Here is a 7,980-nt window from a genome sequence, read left to right on the forward strand (position 1 = left end):
CATATATTTTTTTCTCAAATTTGATCTTTCCTAATCAGATTAAATTTTTTTCATACATGCTCTTTCCAGTATTTCATTGCCTAGTATTCCATACCTCATTAGGAATCCATCTTATAGCATAACAGATCATAATAAAGAAAATAAAAACCAGAGTTCCCAATAGGAACTGTGTCTCAATGGGATTGGCAGTGTCTTGGGAGCACTGGGATATAGTTTTGATCCTTGGTCTGGCACAGTGGGTTAAAGATCTGGTGTTGTTGCAGCTATGGCTTAGGTCACAACTACAGCTGGGATCTGATTCCTGGCCAGGGAACTCCATATGCCATGGGGCAGCCAAAAAAGGGGAAAAAAAGAATAAAGAAAAGAAAACCCTATTTTCCAATAGCATCTGCCTAAGCAATTTTTAACTTTCACATTCTGCTTTTGGTGCCAGAGTCACAACCTTCAACTTGAGATCTAAATCCATCTGTGTCCCCACAGTCTTCCAGATTCCCTCCCCAAACCTCAAATCACTATAACTATGTTCCAGGTTTCTTCTGGCTCCCTTAATCCTCTTGCGTAAATTTGTCTCTACAGAGAACAGTTGGTAGATTTCACATATCTTGGCAGGCTTCCTCATGCATCTTAGGTGCTTACTCCAAGAAGGGAGCACGTATTCCAAATGACAATTCAATTTCAGGCCTATATATGCCTACCACACTCCACTCTCCATTACAGAGCTGCACAATACCATATTTTTATCTTCCTCGAAGAAGTGGTGACTTGATTCCAAATACCTGTTATTGCTCATGGCCCTCCATTTCTTGGTCTGTGAAGCAAGGAATGTTGAGTCATCCTCAGAGTGTACAAATTCATAATTAACTGTATTGAATTTCGACTCCTCTTTCTACTCTGTGGTAGGTTCTACTCCATGTTAACCTCTTGGTACTGGTTTTGACTGCCAATTATCTCCTTGAATCTTTTTTTTTTTTCACTTTTTCCCCCCATCTTATCTAAGAAGTCTTTGTTCAGACATGTAAACCAGAATGTTGACAGGCATTCCTCAATTCCCTCAGTTTCTCTCTTAACAGGAAAGTTAGCTTGCATAAGTATGCTAGATAGAAAGGCAAAAACATCATATATCTGCTATTAATTTAGACAGATCCCCTAAATTTATATTTATGGATCCTGAGTTGGAATTTTCTCCTTGGAAGCTGTTAAAGTAGTGACTTGGTGGTCCTGCTTTCTGGAGATTAAAGGGACTCCTACAAACAGTGTCTTAACTTTACTTGGCCACTCTGTTCCCCTTCCAGATAATCTCTGCTAATATTTAAAAATAAATAATTATTATAACTAATTTTACCAGAATGTTAAACTCATTTTTCCATGGTAAACAAAAAGCTGTGTTACATTACATTTACATTTAATGAATATGTACTGTGTGCCAGGTATTTTATTTTATTTATCTAATTCTAATTTAGGTAGCTCTTAGAATATGTGTTGTAAATTAAAACTATATAATTCTAAGTGCTTTCAAGTATTAAAATGGTGGGGCTGGAAATCAACTCCAGGCAGTAAGATTCCAAATTTCTGTTCTTAATCACTGATATATATTTAGTTTTCACAATAACCCTACAAAGCTAGTTATCTACACTTTTATGTTGTTTTTCTTTTACAGCCACATTTGTAGCATATGGAAGTTCCTGGACTAGGGGTCGAACTGGAGCTATAGCTGAGGCCTATGCTGGATCCTTAACCCACTGAGCAAGGCCAGAGATTAAACCTGCATCCTCACCGGCACAGTCAGGTTCTTAACTCGCGGAGCCACAATGGGAACTCCAAGTTATCTGCAATTTCCAAATGAGAAAACTTAGGTAGAGAGAGGCTGAATAAATTTCTCAAGTCTATCTTCCTAAAACTGGTAAATCCAGGATTCAAACCTAGGTTTCACTGATCTCTTTTTACAAGCATATTGCCTCATACAAATTATTTTCATCCTAGTTAATACTTGCCAAATAACAACATCATTATATCAGTTATCTATTAACAAAATGATCCTACATAATAAACAAACACAAAACCTCAATAATACATTTAAAAATGTATTTATCTCATATGTCAATATGACTCCACGTACTTTGGCTGTTCTTGCTTATGTATCTGTACTCATCAGGAGGTCAGCTAAAATAGATTTTTGATTCTGGCTGAGATCACTCACATATCTTGGGATTGGTTGGCTGTCAACTGATTCAGGATGGTATTAGTTGCGATGACAGGAAAATCTGGCTTTGCTTAGCCTGCATATGTTCTAATGGCAATAGGAGACGTTCAAGAGACAGAATGGAAATATGGTCTTTTTCACATGTATTATGACTGCTAACATCCCACTGGTCAAATAAGTTACCTGGCTAGTTCAAGAATATCAGTGAGAGGATCTTACATGGGAAAGGATGTGGATACATGAGGTGTAAAGCACTGGGACATGAACACAGTCAGTCTACTGCTTACTATCATTGGGACTAAGAAACCAAGTCATATAATTATGCATTTAGTTTTATGTGAGACTTGAGTAACAAATTCTTAGAAATTTTGCCAGTCAATTGCTAAATCATTAGTATCTTGAAATCAACACATAATAGTATTTATACCACAAAAACAAATCAAATACTATAAATCAGGGCTTTGTATATCCAATCTACCAACACACTGCTGTATATATCTCAAAACCTTTAGTCTAATGCTTCTCTTACATGTAGAAAAGTTTGAGTGATTATGTGATCAAGCTACCTTTCTATTTTGCATCAAAGAAATAATATAGATATAATCAGGTTGCTATTATGTTTTCTTTTCCTTAGTTACCTTCTATGTATGCAAATAGCTTAAAATTAATAGTTTTAAAGGTGGATGGCTCATCACTTCTCGAACAGGTACAGAACAATTAAACCATCAAAGAAATTACTTATGAGTCTAAAAATTTCAATTTGCTATTTTAAGAGTATTTTAATTCTCATTTGTTTTGCGTTTTCAGAAAACTGCCTGTACATAACATCAGGGACAGTATTAAGTTACATAATCTATTAATTTTGTCTGAAGACAGTTGAAATTGTAACTTAGGTTGACTTAGAATCACAGATAATATGTGGAGTGTGTGCATATGGGTGTCTTTTTTCGTAAACAATAAAATAAAACTTCATTCTATTTCAAAGGCAAGAAAAAGTGTTTCACAAACTGTGAATGATGAAGCTGGGATATAGAAACTTCAAACCTTTCTAATCTTTTAGCCATTCCCCAAGTCTCTAGTATCCTATCACTGTCATTAACAAAAAAACTAAAAAAGAAGGAAGGAAGGAAGGAAAGAAGGAAGGAAGAAAGAAAGGAAGGGAAGAAGGAAGGAAGGAGGGAAGGAAGGAAAGGGGAAAAAGTTGCCAAAAGGCCATTATTCAAAAAATTACATAATACTGAAAAGAGTTGAAAATGACTATATATTGGTGTTTTTCTTCCCTCAGTGGGTAAGGAAAGTGTGAAGTGAGTCTTCTTTCTCTGTGAAAATTTTAGCTATAGTAATAAGTTATGAAACTGTACCCAGTATTTTTTTTATTAAGAAATGAAAACACTGAATTTGAGCACATACAGATATTCTCTTTCTCTATCCGTGTGTGTTTGTATGTGTGTATGTGTGCATTTTCTTTCTTTCTTTTTTTTTTTTGTCTTTTGTTCTTTTAGGGCTGCACCCACGGCATATGGAGGTTCCCAGGCTAGGGGTCTAATCAGAGCTGTAGCTACCGGTCTACGCCAGAGACACAGCAACATGGGATCCAAGCCACATCTGTGACCTACACTACAGCTCACGGCAATGCTGGATCCTCAACCCACTGAGCAAGGCCAGGGATTGAACCCTCAACCTCATGGTTCCTAGTCGGATTCGTTAACCACTGAGCCACGATGGGAACTCCTTCTTTTCATTTTTGAACATAAAGATTACACCTGAAGCCTAACTATATCAGTTCAAATTCAAGTTCCAAAACTTTGAGAGAGTATTTAACCTCTGTGTTCATTTTCCTCTTCTGTAAAATGCAGATGAAAACAGTATCCACTTCAAGGGTTGTTATGAATATTAAAAGAATTAATTCATATAAAGTATTTAGAACAGTGCCCATAAACTCTCAAAAACTGTTGCCTGCTTTTATTTTATGATACTCAAACCATTTTCATTCTAGTCAGTTTTAAAAAACTAATCACTTAACTCAGAAAGTTTAATCATATTAGTTGTCATTATTTAAGATATTTATTTCTCAAGGATCTATTACATTGCTATGGTTTAGGAGTGTGTAGACACAGTATTAGAAAGGGGATCAGCAGCTCAGACTCAGGGTAAAGACAAGGACCTCCCACTTTAGCTTTGACAGTCATGTATATTAATATACACAGAAACGTATATAATAAAGGCTTTATGAAAACGTGATATCTGTCTCACTTCATAATCTTATATCCCTAAAATCACAGGATGCAGAATATATCTATGCATGCCTACTAATTATCCCTATTTTAGATATCTTTTATCTAGGGAAAAAACTCTTAGATGTAGTAGAATTATTTACCTGTATTTTTATTTTTTAATAATAATCTCACCCTGGGGTCAAAGAGAAAGAGTGAACTATTATCTCTTGATGGTATATACTTGGCAAAACCCCAGAAGACATTTTAGGGAAAGAGAAGAGTGAACAGTTATTAATAATGGATATGAATTACTCTACTTAAGATGACTTTATAATTTTATAGGTGACCTAAGCTGAGATTATAAAAAAGACTTTTATACTTTGTAAGTATGGAGCTTAATTATACAGAATAGATAATTTGGAAATCTCACATATAAGACAAGTAGAGGCTTACCTCAATGAAAAACTTGCTGAGGGAAAAACTGGCAATTGAAAATTTATATCCTCTAATAAATGATTTTATTGTATACTGCTTGTAATTAGAGCAAAAATATGGAGTAGTGATGCTACTTATAAATCTGTCTGGAAGCCATGTACTATGGCACTATTAAGCAGCATCTACAAAAAGGTCCTATTTGTTTTTCTAGGCTTTATTAGAAGACATGGGCAGAGAAGAGAATTATTTAGGTTGTAAACATTGAAATTGCTATGGTTTTAATATAAATATGTATCTTATGTAATATACAGAGTTACAAAGATATATAAATATATATTTAAATAATATAAATTACATAATACATATTTATTCTTATGTTTATATTCATTAAGAGAAATATAAATATATTTAAAGGAGATTAAATAGCCTCAGACACTTTCAACATAATAGTCATGGAATATATTGTAAGAAAACAATAGTTGATAACTTCAATATTAATTTAAAAATTAAAACTTACGGTATTAGAGGTTATTACGCAAAATCAAGTTGAGAACATTCAGAAGGCCAGATTTTCAAAGGACAGCATTGCCAGACCAACTTGAATAATCCTTATAGATGAAACAAGAAAATAAAGACTTTAAATATTAGTGTTTATAACAGTATGGAAGTATTTTGTAATATCCACAAGTACTTTCATTACATTAAATAAAATTAAAGTTGTCTATATAACTAACCTCCTTAGCCATCATTGTTAAATGGCCTCTGCACATAGAGCATTCATTCTCCCTACCCATTAAAAAGACCCAACCTGAAAGAACACATCAGGTATGTTGATATTGGTCCATGTCATCATTTTTTTCCTGGTGTATCTACAGAAAAGAAAAAAAAATATTTTTGGGATAAGATGAGTGCTTCTGTGGATCCCTCAACAGGTTAAAATGGTTGACTCAGCAGCACTCTGAGTACAATGTAGAGCCTAGAGAAGCAACTTGATGGCACTTTAGTTTATTGTACTTAACGGCACTCAGGACAAGTATTTTATTCACGTAGATTCCCCTAGCTAAAATAAACTTCTCCCTTCTTTGTGCTTACACAGCACACAATTTTTCCTCTCCTGTAACATTTGCCACACTCTACCCTATTCTACGCTCTACTTTTTTGTGTAAAAAGGTAAAATATCCATACCTACAAATATATGGATAAAAATGTTAAGGTTTTTCTATATCTTCTCCCTTCTCTAGATACATTTCTCCTTATAAAGCACATGCTTGCTACATGGAATTCAAGCACAGATCAATTATTAGCATTATAAAACAAACTAACAACATGGAAAATAAAAGAAGAGTGATGAAAGCAGAGTCATATTTTATATATATATTTAGGCCATACACTGGCATGCTAGAAAACTATCAATGTCTTACTTTCTGACCTAAAACTGGTTATAGCATATGCCATATTATGAAAAGCAAAGTATTTGTGTGAATTTAAGGTACCTCTATGGCAGTAGACTGTTTATTCTCATGAGTAAAGTCAATCTGAGAATAAAGTCTTATACTCTGTGTCCTAGTTCTTAGTACCCTTTACATGAGAAGTACTAAAAATCTTTAAGTTGTGTTAATCAAAAGCAATGGAGTTTACATTTGTGGGCTCTAGTCTTTAAGGCAACGATTTGGCAAACATCATTGCTCATCATTGTACTTCTATTCAGTACCCACAGACCACTTCCATCCAAAACAAAACAAAAAAACCTAAAAAAAGAAAGGTTTTTAACTGTCTTAGCCTTAGCTATCTTCCTTGTAAAAGACAGCAGACAGATCCAGTCAAGGGATCAAGGATGAAACTTGGAAACTATATTATCTTGTAACTCATTTGTATAAACATTTCCATAAGTCTACCCTTTTAAATTGTTTAGAGGCCATTATTTTGATAAAGGTACTGAAGCCTTAGAATGAGAAAGAAAAGACAAGAGCCTTGAAATAGAAACTTAATAATATCTGAATTATTATTAAGGTGGCAGAAGCAAAAAATCAATCATAGCTTTTGACCTATTAGGATTTCTTCTGTTCATCCATAACGTAAGATCAGCAAAAGTATCAATTGTACCACCTACTACTATAGATTTGCCACCTCTTATGAAGACATGAAACAAAGTCATTATGAGCTGCATTTTAAGAATTTCAATAAAAATTCAAAAAATATCTTAAAAGTATAAAACAAATTAGATACTTGATTTGTTCATGAGACACCAGACAAATTAGTTTGACTGAATACAAATTAATTTTCCTGAAATAAACAGTTTCTTGGGGTCACCTATAAAGATATCCTTAAGAGAGATAAATAGAGGAACTAACAAGGGCCTATAATCATATCTGTTCTATCCATCCTATTATTACATTTGTTTTGTTTTGTCCTCCTTTCCTCTCCTGATCCCACAAGGTCATTTGGCTTCTATGATATATTAAAAAAAAGAAAGAAAAAGATCTAGAAAGAGTGATTGATCTAAGGATGTAAGACAGTGAAATAATATAGAAATCAGGACAGTAGAATGTAGTGCGTGGCAAGAATGATACTAAAAGTGCCTACTCTCTTAAATGTTCAATTTTGCCAGATGATGGCTTAGAATTTAACTTTGTGTCATTCTTGTTCCTGGGAGTATTGGAACTTTTTCAGTAGGCTTACTGTCTATGTAGTGTCTCTGCAGACTGAGTCTCTCTCTCGGCTATATTTGATTAAGAGTCCGTTATTCCTCAGTTCTGTGATATCTTTTTTTTTTGTCTTTTTGCCATTTCTAGGGCTGCTCCCGCAGCATATAGAAGTTGCCAGGTAGGGATCTAATTGGAGCTGTAGCCGCCGGCCTACGCCAGAGCCACAGCAATGTGGGATTTGACCGCGTATGCAACCTACACCACAGCTCACAGCAACGCCGGATCCTTAACCCACTGAGCAAGGCCAGGGATCGAACTGGTAACCTCATGGTTCCTAGTCGGATTCGTTAACCACTGAGCCACGACAGGAACTCCATTGTTCTGTGATATCTTAAATAATCAAACCACTTGTCTAGGTGAGAGACATTTTTGTGGAGGAGAAATTAATGCAGTGCTGGACTATACTGTAATAAAAGAAGTATCA

Source organism: Phacochoerus africanus, chromosome 15 (assembly GCF_016906955.1).
Source record: "Phacochoerus africanus isolate WHEZ1 chromosome 15, ROS_Pafr_v1, whole genome shotgun sequence".
Lineage (NCBI taxonomy): Eukaryota > Metazoa > Chordata > Mammalia > Artiodactyla > Suidae > Phacochoerus > Phacochoerus africanus.